The sequence below is a fragment of the Fringilla coelebs genome (genome assembly GCF_963513975.1).
Source record: "Fringilla coelebs genome assembly, chromosome: 3".
Lineage (NCBI taxonomy): Eukaryota > Metazoa > Chordata > Aves > Passeriformes > Fringillidae > Fringilla > Fringilla coelebs.
In genome coordinates this window covers 75,681,380-75,695,989 of record NC_140030.1, presented here as the reverse complement: position 1 = coordinate 75,695,989, position 14,610 = coordinate 75,681,380, and positions in this window count along the sequence as shown.

Below are 14,610 nucleotides of genomic sequence, written 5' to 3'. Positions count from 1 at the left end.
GAATACTTACAAAATTTTGAAAAAAAGTTTACTTAAAATTATCTTTTTTTCTCTTTTTTCTGTTAATGTCCTGCACCTTTAGGACAGAATCACAAGGGAAAGCACAGTGTAACCCGCTTAATCTCTACAGCATCCTCAGCTCAGCTCTCTCTTGCTGGATAGCCTGCAGAGATGTAAATGCTGAACCTTGGGTATAATTATTTTCAAAGCAAAGCAACAATGTGGTTCCCACCAAAGCCCATAACTCAGAATCCGTACACTGAGAAAGCTTCTGGCAAGCCCCCCTTTTCCCAGAGCATTAAAAGTAAATAACACAGCAGTCCCAACACCCAAGTCAATCAGACCATCTCTACATCTGATATGGCTCATGCACACTCAGATATAATTATCTATCATTACTTTTTTTTTTTCTTCAGTACAGATTGACATCCAGACAAAACAAGCCATTAATGCAGGAGCAACTCTGGGTTTATTTCTGGAGGAAGGATTCCTTTGTGAGACTGCAAACCTCCCATTTAGCTAAAGCTCTATGTGAAGTTTTCACCTGCGGTTACTCTAACCTAAGTTGTGGTTTGACTGAATGGGCCTTCATTAAATAAAATCTGATTAATTTTATTGGAAAAGCAAAACTTTTTGCTGCAAATGGCTTTTCTTGCTTACCAGCACATGCTTGGTACATGGCTTATCACAATACAAACTCAAAATTGAATACCATTTTTCTCACACAGAAAATGGTGGGAGTTAATATTTTGACTATTTCAGCCCCATGGAGCTCTAAAATAACAGGATAACATTAATGCAACTGTAAACTATCTATAAAGGAGGGCTTTAAATGAAGGGGAAAGAAAGCCACAGGAACCTTTAAATGGAGCAGGAATAAAAAGGGACAGGAAAATTTTTTAAAATATATCTTCCAATTTTTGACATTTGGTATTTAAAGAGACTAGTATTATTTTTAAGAGACTAGTATTATTTTTATCAGACCATTTCCACTGACTAATCAAGGCACAATCTTTTAGTTCTTTCATATTACAGTTGTTCTCTTTCCTGGTGTCTCACCTTACAAGCCCTTCACTATGCCTCTTCCACTTGGAATTCACTTTTCCTCAGAGAAGGTGACTACAGCTGCAGACAGACATTAGCACTGGCTAATGTTTTACAGACAGCTTGAACATTTGCTGGTTCTTTTGGCGACATTTTTCCTGATACATCATGATCATAGTACTGGGTGGGTGGGAGGAGTCACTGCTGCCCAAGTCATTTTGTGATGAACATAGCCATGAGGACTTTCTTTCCTTTTGGTTGTTTCCAGCTGATGAGCTCAAAGACAGCATTCATATTCATCCCTAGGTGAAGGATATTGCACTTTGAACTGCTATGTTTCATTCTGCTTCCAGTCATACAGACTTCAGAGCTCTCTGAATCATACTGAAGTCTGTACCAGTTCCCCTCTGTGCAGAAAATGGACTCTCAAATTTTATAACCTATAAACTCTGCTAATACACCCTTACTTGCATGTAGGGAAGAAAATATAAAACCAGTTCAGTCCCCAAACAAGTTCTTCCTAAATTCAATTTGTAACCTTCCTTATGCCAACAGAGCATTTGTCTTCCCTTTAGCTATAAACTTTTCATTCTCAGGTAGTCCACAGCACTCAATATATTTCTGCAGACTTCACAGACATTCAAGACATTTTGCCTGACAGCTCTGCAAAACAGGGAAGGATTATTCACTAATGCTGCCTTGCAGAGGAAGAAACACAGAAGTTGGTTTTCTTCCCCCATGAAGTTATGCAGGAAGTTTTTAAAAAGTGTTATAAAAACCCCACTGAAAAAATGACACGGATGTATTCTGGTCCCCCCTCTGTTCCTCTGCCTGCAACATCGCTGTCTGTTCTCTCCTCCATCACACGTAGGAGGACAGAGTCCAGGCTGGGGCTGGCTTCAGGCAGAGCAACATAAGCAGATCCCGAAAGCCGCAGACTGCCGGAGGGCACCTGGCTGCCTGCTCTGCCTTTCCAGGAAGGCAAGCAGACAAGCCCTTCCAGCAGCGTAGCCACCCAAACGAGCACAACTCCAGCCCTGCCTAAAAAGCCTCCTGCTGTCTCAGCCACCAAGATCATGATCACAATGCATGTCTTGTCTTTAGTGCCCGCTGTCCTGCTTTTTTAAGGAAAACAAACTTCGGTTCTCCTTTGTTTTCCCTCTTCCCATGGCCATTTTTCTTTGCTATACGTGACACTAAATGGTTTTTAAAACAAACCCTCATATTCAATGGAAGTGTAATTTTTCAAAACCACCCTCATGGCTGAGATCAAACCATCCCTCCTTTTCTATGAACTGCCAGTCTTCTATGCAAGGCCACTCTTCCAAGAATTAAGTTACAATGTACATAAATGACTTAATTTAATCTGAAAAGACATTTAGAAACTTCAAACAACAACAATTGACCTGTTATTTGATTAAAATCCCAAACCAAAACAAAAAACCCACCCAACCCCCACTAACCTATGTTTACTTTTTGCTCATACTGAGATGTAGAAAAGCCCCAACCTCACCAGTTAAACCTACCTTCTTGTAATTGAGAACTTGTTCTTTGTAATCAGATATCTGGCCTGGTCTGGGTGTAGAAGGAAGATTCCCACCTAGAGATTAGTGCATTGTTAATATTAACAGCTTTCATGAGATCACTGCATTACTCTGCCAAGTGAAAATATTTGATCCACATTAACTGTGCTGAAGACTGACACACAATTTGAGGTGCTTCTGAGGTTTTTCTTAGATTTTTCCAATAGCTGGGTTTCAGGCAGCAATACAAACCTAATTGACATAGCAGCAGCTGCTGCAGTCACACTGGCCTGTACTCCTTTTTGGGACATAAACAGCCCAACCCTAGCAGGATTTATTACAGCTTCTACTTCTGTTTACACTGTGTGTCACATTCAGTTTTTCAAAAGACTTTTTGAAACCAATCTTGTTTTGAATAACAACAACAAAAAGTTAATTCACACTACTACTCTTCCATGAAAATCAGCATAGCTGTGTTTCATCAAAGATACTTCTCTTTTAGAAAAGAGATATCAGTCTACACTACATTCCCAACTCTCTATCGCATTTCAAGGAAATGCAAGAATAAATGTGTGAAGGAATGAAAAAGATTGAGAAATCTCATGTATGAAAGTACAAAAGAAAGGAAAAACAGCTGTGTTGATGGGATGGCATGTTAAAATTCAGAAAGAAGGGAAATTTAGTGAAAGGTAATGGAAAATTAAGTGGAGTCATCTTGAAGCTCTGGGGAAGTTTTTTGCCATTTAGCTAGTAGGGATTTTAAATATTGCCACACCCATGCAGCAGTTTCAGGCAATCAGAAATTCAGACCCTTCAAGTTCTTGCTTCCCAAACCATAAAACAGCTTTCTTGGTGAGAACTCCAAGGCAAACAATGATAATTCACTCATTTACCTACATGAAAGATGGTGTCCTTGCTTTGCCTGAAACCTTGCACCTGTTTTTTTCTGCTTTGTGCCAGCATAAAGCCATGGGCATAAATGGACTGGGTTATTTCTACAGCAATCAAAGAGAAGAGCCACATGTTTTTGGCCTTTTCTTCCAGCCCTTCCCTTGTTTGACTGCCTTATTCACTCCTCATAATTCTTCTATTTTTCCTATTTCAAAGCCTCTCCAATTGCAGCTTACAGGGATCTGGCTGAGATGAGGACCTCTTCCTTCCAAGAGCAAAAAATGCAAGAAGCTATTTTAGCCTCATGCTGCAGGTGAGTACTTGCCATAGTTATATGGGACAAAGAGAAGGTGCATTACTCTATGAGCAAAGGATGTGGGGGCAGTCTAGGAATCCCCATGCAGGTATTTGAATTGCATGAAATGAGCAGTAGCAAATAACTTCAAGCCCACCACTCCAGTTAGATGAATCTACCAGATGGAAAATCACTTAAAAAGCTAACAAGACTGTCATATTTTGCTGATTCGTCAGCATGTGCCTTCCAAGCCTGTTTGAAAACAAAACAAAACAAAAACCATCTCAGAAAGTCAGGGAAAGCAGAATTACAATTGGGCTTTCCATGCGTGAGACCAAACCAAACTGCCCACATATGCAGACACCATCTCCACTGGCTATTTAGATATAAGGTACATTTTTCAAGCCCATTAACTACATAATGAAAGGAATTTCTTCCCAGTTCTTTGTATTAAGCATAGTTTTAAAAGAAAACCATGTGGGACAAAAGGAGCAGATGCTATATAAAAGCATCCTGTACTTAATACACTAGAGAAATTGTTTAAAGTTCATTCTTCCTTGGCTGATTAGGCTACTCACCAAAAGTTACTGCAGGAATCATTCTGACTTTGCAGGCAACTTCAAAACAATTATGTCCTGCTGTTTGGGAAATGCTGTGTTAACTTGAAAAATATTTCTTTACTTTTGTCATAATTATTTGCATTCTATTTCCCATAAAAATCCAAAAAAAGGATATTTTTGACTACGTTAGTACATATTATTGATCGTGGGTTTTTTAGAGATTTGCATATTCCAGGTACAGGCATTGACTGAGCATCCTCAGCTGACAGGTCACTTCAGCCCTTGTTTAATCCTTGGAACATTTTGTTCTTGTATGTTTAAGGACTGTGTGAACACTGTGTTTGCACAAATGACTACTACACACACTAAACTAACTAAATAATTACCACTGAATGCTGCAGTACACCTAAGCACTTGTGCATCTTGATGGTGACTGGTTGTTTTCAGAAACTTGAGGAGCCAGTGTAGTGTAGTCAATAATTAAAAAGGTTTGCTTCTTCTCCAGAAATGCTAAAACTGTATAACTGATTAAAAATATTTCGAATATGCAAGTAACCATGCTATGTGAATCACTGCTATTTTAAAAATGAGCCTAACAAGGTTAAGCTTGAAATTACAAGTTCACCTAAGTTTCACCTAAGTTTCAAAATTTAGACTGGTAATTCTATGAATGAGACTAGGAGAAAATCCTCTCCCATGACAGTTTGTTCCACAGTTGACTTCACTGAGATTTCTTGCAGATTCTTTCTAACTTTCTAAGAATGGACTCTCTCAAAGCAGGGCAAGACCACCAGACAGGCTTATCTGCAACGGCCTCTTCTATGCTTTTCACCGTAACTTTGAAAAAAAATGTTGAGGGAAAGGGGGATGCATGTTTTAACCAGAGCTTTTCACATGAAGAAGAAATTTGGCAACACAGAAAACAAATAATGGCTTCAGAACAAAGCCCAATGAACAGAGTGCCTTATCAAACTGGTAACTGGCTGAAACAGTTGGTTTAACTTGTTCTGTGTGATAAAACAGAACAAGTAGGAAGAGTAGGAAGCAATCTAAAAATACTAGTTTTCATATGTTAGCAATAGTATTTTTGTAAAACACTAAGATACTGTCAGAAAGTAAAGATTCAAGCATGCAGCATAAATGTGATGGTTGCCAAGTGTCTCTGTCAGGTATTGTTAGAAACTCTGAAACATGCCTATCACAAATGCCTTCTGGACACTGATTTTCTGCCTTACTGTCGTGCTCCTTCCCCCACCCCAGTCATCAGTTTTCCCTTGCAGCTCTGTGAATCACAAAACTGAACGCACTCTGAATCACCCCCAACACTCATCGAAAAGGTAATTCCCCAAGCAACAATTTGCTTGACGTGGAGATTGCAAACAATATATACGTGGCTGAGGGACAAGGAGCTGTGTGTTACCACCACACAGTTTTGGTCACCAAGGCCAGCTGAGCTCAGCTGGGAAAAATATTCTACCTTTTAAAAAGTTTAGTTATTTTCCCCCTTGATTTTTTTTTTCCCTAAATGAACGTGTTTGCAAAAACAAATGAATAAGAAAAAAAAATTACAAAACCAAAGTTATTTTAAACTTGTCTAGAATAAAAAAGGTGTAAACATGAAACTAAAGGTGACTAATGAATGCAGACATACAAAGATCCCCAAAATTTATTGAAATATTAGATTTTCTTGACCCCAAATTCATGTTCGAGAACCTGCACTTCATGTTCACACTGGGAGATATTTTTGGGACAACTTGATACATCTAAACCTAGATAGCATCTTCTTCTGCTCTGTTCCACAAATTGATCCAGGTTTAAAATGAGAATTAAAGAAAAAAGAATTACTTTCTCTCCCAGTAGAGCAGCCTCTCTCAGGGGTGGATGAATTAAGAAAACATACTCAGAGGGCAGATAGGGTACTCCTGGGTGGGGGATACCACTCTGCTCAAAAATTAGGTCTCCCTCTGACAGCCCACCTTCCACTCCACAGGACAGGAATTCCTCTTTCCTGCCCATCCTCCTCACTCAGTCTCTCAGATGGTATATCCCACTGGTACCTTGCTGTCTCATCCTGCTCTCTGCTATCAGGAGGACCATAATGATTTAGCTAGTTATCCCAACTGCTAGCAGTTTGGTCCTTTTTCCTCTCCCTTAATAAAGGCCTGCAATCATGAGGTGAAACTGACAACCCAAATTTGTGCTGCCTACTCCTGATTCTTCATGCAGGCAGACAGGCATTGCCACTACCAGGAAACAGGAGTTATTGCTCAGCAACAGGTGATGGAAGTTCTTACACCATTTTTTTATGCTGGAAATCTCTTAGGCATGCCTTCCCTCCATTTCTGCAGGTGTGAGTCTTACTAAAATAATTTTTATCTCCTTATATTTCAAGTCTTTGTACATGGAGCTTTTCCTTCCTGTCTTTCTGAGCTGTCCCCTTGACAGATTTTGCACGTGAGTTACTAGGAGCTGGTACCTTGTTTCATTTTAACATCTTTATGACTGTGCATGAATCATGGCTGCAATGCTGAGTACAACGGAGGCCTCTCCAGAAAGGTCTTACATAAATCCTGTTCCCTGTACCTATAAAAAACATAATCTTTTCTCACTGTGCTATTACTGAAGCAAGGCCTTGATCACCACAGGTTTGAGGTGGGCTCTGGTCCCAGGAGATCCAGTCACCTCCAGACCCACCCAAACTTGTCCAGGTGCCAAGCTCTACACCTTCACCTGCATTCAGCCCCCGAGGGGGTTCCATGTGCTCTCCACTCCCCCACCTCTCAGCCAATGCCAAATTCCTTATTTTTACTTCCCAGGGTCTCTTTACAAGCATAGCCCCTTCCCGCTAGCCCATCCTCCTCCTCTCGCTGTCTCCATCAGCTCAGCCTGGCCCTCCCCCATCTCCATTCACTCTCTCCCTCCATCCCCTTTGTGTTCCCCTCACATGCCTGCTCGCTTTTCATGCTGCCTATGCCTGGATTTCTCTTCTCAAACCCCATCTGGCATGCATTCTCTCTTTCTTCCTCCCACCTTATTCCCCTTCACAAAATTAACTTCAATGAAACTGAAACAGTGGTTTCTGCCACATTCAGAAAAAATGCCTTAAAACGCATTTATATCAATCTAGAAAACTCACTAGTATCAGTCATCTGAGTAAGTTTTCCCAACAAACATGCCAGTCTCGCCTCCATTCCCTTTCTCCCCTCTTCCCTCTCGCCCCCCTCCATGTTGCCCTCCTCTCTTGTTTGTTCTCCTTTTAGCTTGGACTGGAAGCTTCTCAGGGCATCTTTATCTCCATCAAAAAGTGCTGTGCATGTTGGTAAAAGGGAGGATTGAGATGAATGGAACCAAAACACCCTGCTAACTCCAAACACTATTGAAGATCCTACAGCTTAGCTGTGTTAATAAACATCAGCCAGAAAGGGTGAGTTGAGAAATTATTTAAAACTGGTGTTTTGCTCTCCCAGCTAAAGGCAGCAGAATCCACCACGAACTTTGGACAAGCATAGAGGGAAGACATGGAGGCCAGGGACAAGAACGAGAGGCAGAGACAGCTCCTGACCAGCTGTGAATGGGGAAGGAAACAAAAGTCTTGTGAGGGAAGCACAACTAACTCTCCTGCCTATTTTTTCAGCAGTACCCAATGGCAAATTGAAACCATACAATTAATGCATAACAGGTTGGTTGCATCAACATAGTAGCCCAGCATCAAACACAGAAAGCAGCATGTGCTTGCATGCTGGCAGTGCAATACTGAATTAGCATTTTCTGTAACAATACAGGAAGAGCAAAAATATATCCTTTGAAGGGTACAGCATCAAAATCAGTCCAGTGGCACAAAACTAGAGTAGAATAGATAACTCAGGAGGCTGCTAATAGCAAGAGCATTTCACCTTGAGAATGACCAGAATAACAATTGAGTTATTAATGCCTTAAGACACAATACAGCACTTCTCACCCCTTAAGGAAAGGTTTTTTATTTCATGTGCAGGGAGATGTTTCTGCCAAGCACAGCTCAAATCTTCCTCTGTGTTCTGATGGCTTTCTGTTTGCTTGTAGGGCATTAAGGGTTGCAAATACTTTCGATGAAAAGGAAGCCAACCACACCTTGAAAATACATCTTTGGGATGAAAAATTAACAAGCCTTCTTGGTAGTTTCCGTAGGAGAAACACTAGGCTAAATTGGTTGCAAACTTAACTCTCTTTTTTCATTTGGAAGAGTCCTTCTAGCTAGAGTAGAAGAAAACATGACACTGTTTCTGAGCCTAAATCTCAGTCCAGGCCTGCCACTCTCCAAGCTATTGGTGAGAAGCAGATGGAGTTTTCAGAAAAGGGGTGACTTCAGCATCCCAGAATAGACCCCCTGTAATCCAGGAGGAAGTAGCTAGTGATCTGATGAGCCATTTAGACACTCACAAGTATAAGACCAGATGGTATTCAGCCAAGGAAGCTGACTGGAGAGCTCGCTAAGTCGCTGTCCATCATTTATCATCTACTTCTGGCTAACGAGGGAGGTCTCAGACAACTGGAGGTGGCCAATGTGATGGCCATCCACAGGAAGGGCTGTCAGGAGGATCTAGGGAACTACAGGCCTCTCAGCCCAACCCCAGTGCCTGCCAAGCTTATGGAATAGGTCATCTTGAATGCGTTCATATGGCCCATACAGGACAAACAAGGGATCACGCCCAGACATCACGGAGGTGGGAAAGGCAGGTCCTGCCTGACCAACCTGATGTCCTTTTATGACCGGAGGGCTCACCTAGAGGCTGAGGATGTTAATTACTGGGACTTAAGCAGATTTAAGACTGTCTCTCACGGCACTCTTCTGGAAAACCTGGTAGCCCATGGCTTGGACAGGTCTGCTCTTTGCTGGGTTAAGAACTGGTTGGATGGACAGGTCCAGAGAGTGGAGGTGAATGGTGCCACATTCAGTTGTCAAATGGTCACCAGTGGTATTCTCCAGGGCTCAGTACTGGGCCTCAGTCCTGTTCAATATACTTATTAAAGACCTGGACAAGAACATCAAGTACATCCCCAATGAATTCTTAGCCAAAACCAAGTTGGGTGGGCTGTTGATCTGCTTTAGGGTAAGTAGGATCTGCAGAAGGATCTGGATCACTGGGCTGAGCTCAAAGGTATGAGGTTCAACGAGGCCAAGTGACAAGTCCTATACTTTGGCCACAACAATCCCATGCAGCACTGCAGGCAAGGGCAAGTATGACTGGAAAGGGCCTGGTGGAAAAGGACCTGGAAGCGCTGATCAACAGCCAGTTGAACATGAGCCAGTGTGTGCCCCGGCAGCCAAGAATGGCATCCTGGCCTGTATCAGCATCAGTGTGGCCAGCAGAAGCAGGGATGGCATTGAGCCCCTGTACCTGGTATTGATGAGGTCACACCTCCGGTTCTGTGTACAGTTCTGGGGCCCTCACTACCAGAGGACAATGAGGTGCTGCAGCAGGCCTGGAGAAGGGCAAAGGAGATGGTGAAGAGCTCTAGAGAGTGTCAAATGAGGAATGGCTGAGGGAGCTGGGGTTGTTTAGCCTGGAGAAAAGAAGGCTCAGAAGGACGCACTTTCTACAATTGCCTGAAAGGAGGTTGTAGCCAGAGAGGTTTGACACCTTCTCTTAGGCAACCACTGACAGGAAGAGACTACAAATGTCTCAAGCTGTGCCAGGAGAGGTTCAAGATGTACATCATGAGGAATGTCTTCATGGAAGTGATTGGTAAACATTGAAATGGACTTCCCAGCAAGGTCGTGGAGTCCCCATCCCTGAAGGTGTTCAAGAAATAAATGAACGTGGCACTTAGTGCCATGGTCTAGTTTACAAAATGGTAATCTGTCAAAGGTTGGACTCGATGATCTCAGAGATCTTTTCCAACCTAAAGGAAATGATTCTGTAATCTTATTGGCATTTTCATGGTCCAGAATTTCTATCATAAAGAGCAACCACAACCTTCCATCTGAAAATAAATTTAACTTTTGATTGATTATCACTAGCCATTACTGTGAGAGGAATCTCAAAACTCTTCCTTCCAGTTTATTGACCTTCAGTTACTAACTGGTTGTCAAGAACGGGATTTTTTTTCATGGAGAAGTTTTAAAAGAGGGTGTAATAATCAAAGCATCTGACTGCAAGAAAGTGCTAACACCCACGAAAGCTAATTTTTAAGAACTTGTAAAGCCTCATGCAGCTTTCTAATACTACTACAAAATCTATTTCATCATCAATGTTTCTTCCCTGAGTTTTTATCTCTGCTAAACCAGAACCCCAGGGACAGTTCTGGAGCCTTAGAGAGTGATGAGAGCAGACTGTGTTAAGCAACCACTACACATTTCCTAAAAAATCACCAGAATTCTACTGAATTTTTTACTCTCTTTCATTAAAAAGAACATTGAGTTGTATCACTATGAAGTAACAGTTGCCTGAATCTAGCTTTTTTTTTTTTTTTAGACTTCATTTAGACTATGTATTTACCAGTTTACGCATCAGTGCTTTGAAGGAGGGACAATCTACTGTTCCACATTCAAGCATTACGACAAACTAGCACAACAGACCTCTGTTCTGCGTTAGTCCAAGGTAATTCTGTAAAAAAATAGCAGGTGGTCAGTACAGGGGACAGAAATATTAAAACAAATTCAATTGACTTTTCTTCACTGGAGTTTAGGAGCAACTTCTGCCCGATGTAAACAGTAGCACAGTGGTCTCCTTCCAGTGTTTACAGTGCCATAGTGACAAGACCTTGGCAATTTTTTTTTTGTCAGGGGAATACTAGGCTGCTCACTGAGCTTCCCTGCACGTACATGCAGTGTGTACTAATGTCAGGGAACAGGAGTGATTAATGAAAACCTGACCTAAAACACCTTACTACAATAACAGTCCAAAATGCTGTAGCCATAACACAGTGTTAAGATGTGGTTGATTTAGACACTGCTGTGAAAAACTAAGTTTTATTTTGGTGCTTTTTAATAAGAGGGAAGGAAATGCCTCACATTGCTCAGCAATGATTCCTTTGGGCAATTAGGAACGACATCAACAGGCTAGAGAGAGGTTTGCCCAGAAAAAATGAAGGGCGCGGGCCAGACAGCAACAACAGCAGACCCTTGGAGGTTTGAAAGTAACATGAAGGATGCCCAGAGGCACGACTGGGAACATCTTAAATCAGGGAAAACAGCAGTAGCTGCATAAAACCCATGCTGTTTTCTGTTTTCAGGTTTACAAAAGCTTCTGCAAATGAGTAAGCCATGTGAAAATCTTAAAAGGTTACAGATAAGACATGGAGTAAACTCAGCTGTATCTGTGTCACAACCAGCAATATGCTGCATTCCTAACGAGAAGATCCTGGATACATTTTGGAAGGGACTCAAGCTGCCAGGCTCTAAGCCAACACAATCTGTGGGTGGGTGCTGGATGCTTGCCTTGAAATTCTCTCCTTGCCAGCAAACCTATGGAGTAACAATGGCATCAGTTCTGGAGGGAGATTTCCCAGTGTTTAAAGCTAGAGGAGACCAGTGCTGAACTACTGTGGCCTCCTGCTGTTAAATTTCACTACTGTCCTTTCTATTGAGAATAATGATTTTTATTATAATGAAGCAATTGATTCTTCAGTCAACCAAGCCGTCTGCATGCTCCAAGACTACTAGCAGGAAGAAAGACAGAACTCAAATCATTGCAACCACAGGTGTGGTACAACCACACATTCCTTACAGGTGATCCACATACCTATCTTAAGAGAAAATCAAGTTGATTTCCAGGTCTCAGCCAAGTGATCAGGAGAATAATTTTTTCCCCTGGCAGATCCAAACGTGATCAGCAGTTTCACATGGGATATAAGACCATGGGACGCTACACAGGTATCTTAAAATGAGAACTCCCTCTACTACCTACTATGAGATCTCCCACCTACAATCCTTTCCTGTCCTTGAGGAGTCAAAAAAAGGTGAAAACCACTCCCAGTATGCATAAATATCATTCCTAACCCCTGTGGGCAGCAGGATGAAGCCTAGAGCATGAGACTTTATTTTAACATCAGGATATATTCCAGAAAGGAAACGGGGCGGGGGGGGGGGGAAACAGGATGGAAAGATGAATTACAAAAATATGGCACTGTCTCAACGGCAAATAAACCTGCCACTTTCTGCCTCTAGTACACTATGCAGGAAACTTACAGGGTAGGCATTTTTGAAGATCACACTCAGAGGTAAAATTGCATTATAAACTCCCAATCTCTTATTCTAACCTTGCTTGCCCTTCAAAAAGCAGCAGCAGACAGAATTTCTATCAAAGAAGCTAAAAGAAAGTAGACTAAGCCCACTGAAATGATAGCATGAGAAATATACCAAACAGAAACCCGAAAAATGAGAGAACAAACTAGGCTCATTGACAAATAACAAAGCAAGCATTAGTTTGAAAGTGGAAGATTGAACCACTTTATTCTATGTGTGAGGAAATAAATATTAATAATGAGACAACATTTTCAGGTGAACTAACCAGTACAAGGAGAAGAAAAATAAGTCATGAATGAGGGGTTAGTAAGCATATTTTAAGGACAGAGGGAGATCAAGTGCTATGTCAGCATGCGTTACCTAGAGAGGAAAAACATGACTCATTCATCATTTGTGGAAGTATTTTCCAAGTATTTGGAAACAGACCCCATAGTTGCACCATTTAGCAAATAAAGATTCTAAAAGATAGGCTGATGTTATCTTTCTAAAAGACTAACACCTACATTTTTTGAAACCCTCTGAGATATTTATGAGTAGCCAGGGGGTGCACTTGGAATTGTGAAATTTAATTAGTGAGTCACTACAGAATTATGAAGCGTAAATCAGGTCAAGTTCATTTTTATACAGTAGCTGTTGGTCTTGATTCAGGCAAGGAACCAACAGATCTGACCTAACAGACTTTCAAGGATATTTGCTTTTTAATCAGATTCCATGTGGACTGGATTGCCAAACAATTCACTTCATTCATTAACAGTATTTTTAAGAAATGAGCCTGATTCTGTAGCTGCCATGTTAAAAAGCCCATCAGCTATCACCATTGGGAAAACTTTTTATATAAAAATATGGGAGCATGGAGGCAGATACCTTAATCTGGAGGGTTTGTATCCTGCCCTGGAGCTGATGAGAAGCAGATCACCAACAGGGCTCTATCCTCATCGTTCACTGATGATTTACATCAAACACTAGAACTTCACCATCCCTGGCACTGTACTTTCCAGGCAAGGCTCCCCTGACACTTTCCAAAGGCAGCTGTTACACACAGACAACCAGAGCTGGGAAAGGCTTGGCCATTCTTCTCAAATCACACAGCACGAGTCTGGGTTTGTTCTGGGGAAGCAGTCATGGTTTCCCAAGTGGGAATGATGAGAATAAACTATCAATGCACTTCAAAGATGCGCTTGCTTCTATCAAGGTCATGCTGAGCTCAGTTGCTAGTATCATTTCTACTAATGCTGGGGCAGGATTTTTTCCTCAAATCTCTCCTTTGTTTCTAGCACCTTTCATTGTGGAAAAAAAAAATCTTGTGGACATGCTCTTATCATCAGAATTACTCTGCGCCCATATTCCCTGTGCTCATCAATCTTTTCACCTCCCTCTACCAGTCTATCCCAGACCTGATGATTTTGGCAGGTTCTGCCTCTCATTCCATGCTCAGAGCAGAACAGCACTGAGGAAGGCTAGCAGCTACTTGATTGTAACAAGCATACCATGCTTTGCAAACCCAAGCAAGAGGGTTTCCACATTGTGAGAGTAATGTGGAATGAGCATCTAATCACAGTGTGCAGTGGTTGTCTGGCATCAAAAATGGTGGGATATGAAATACCTGATCAAGGCAAGGATTTTTTCAGCTTTTCATGTGTCCATTTCAACCTTTTGTACCAAGTACAGAAAGTCAGAATGAAGTAGCTGCTCTCAAAATCATAGCCCTTCAGTTTATTCATTTAATGGAACAAATGGTGGTTTCTATATGCTCATTTATTCCTCTTTTTTAGTTTTGTCCAAAACCAGAAAATTTTCTCTTTAAATATTTTATTTTTCTAAAGCTGGGGTAATAGTGCTTGGGCTGCAGTCTAAAAGTTAATCACTCAAGTTTTAGAATTATGTTAAACTTCATGATCCAAAGGGATATTAGTATATATATTAATATTATATATTAATTCTACCAAAACAAAAACCCATGAAAACCCAATAAAATACTGTTATTTTACACTAAGCTGTGAATAATTGAAGCTGATGTCTCTAGCTAAATAGCAGCAAGTATTTATACAAAACCTGGAGGTCAATATTGTGCGC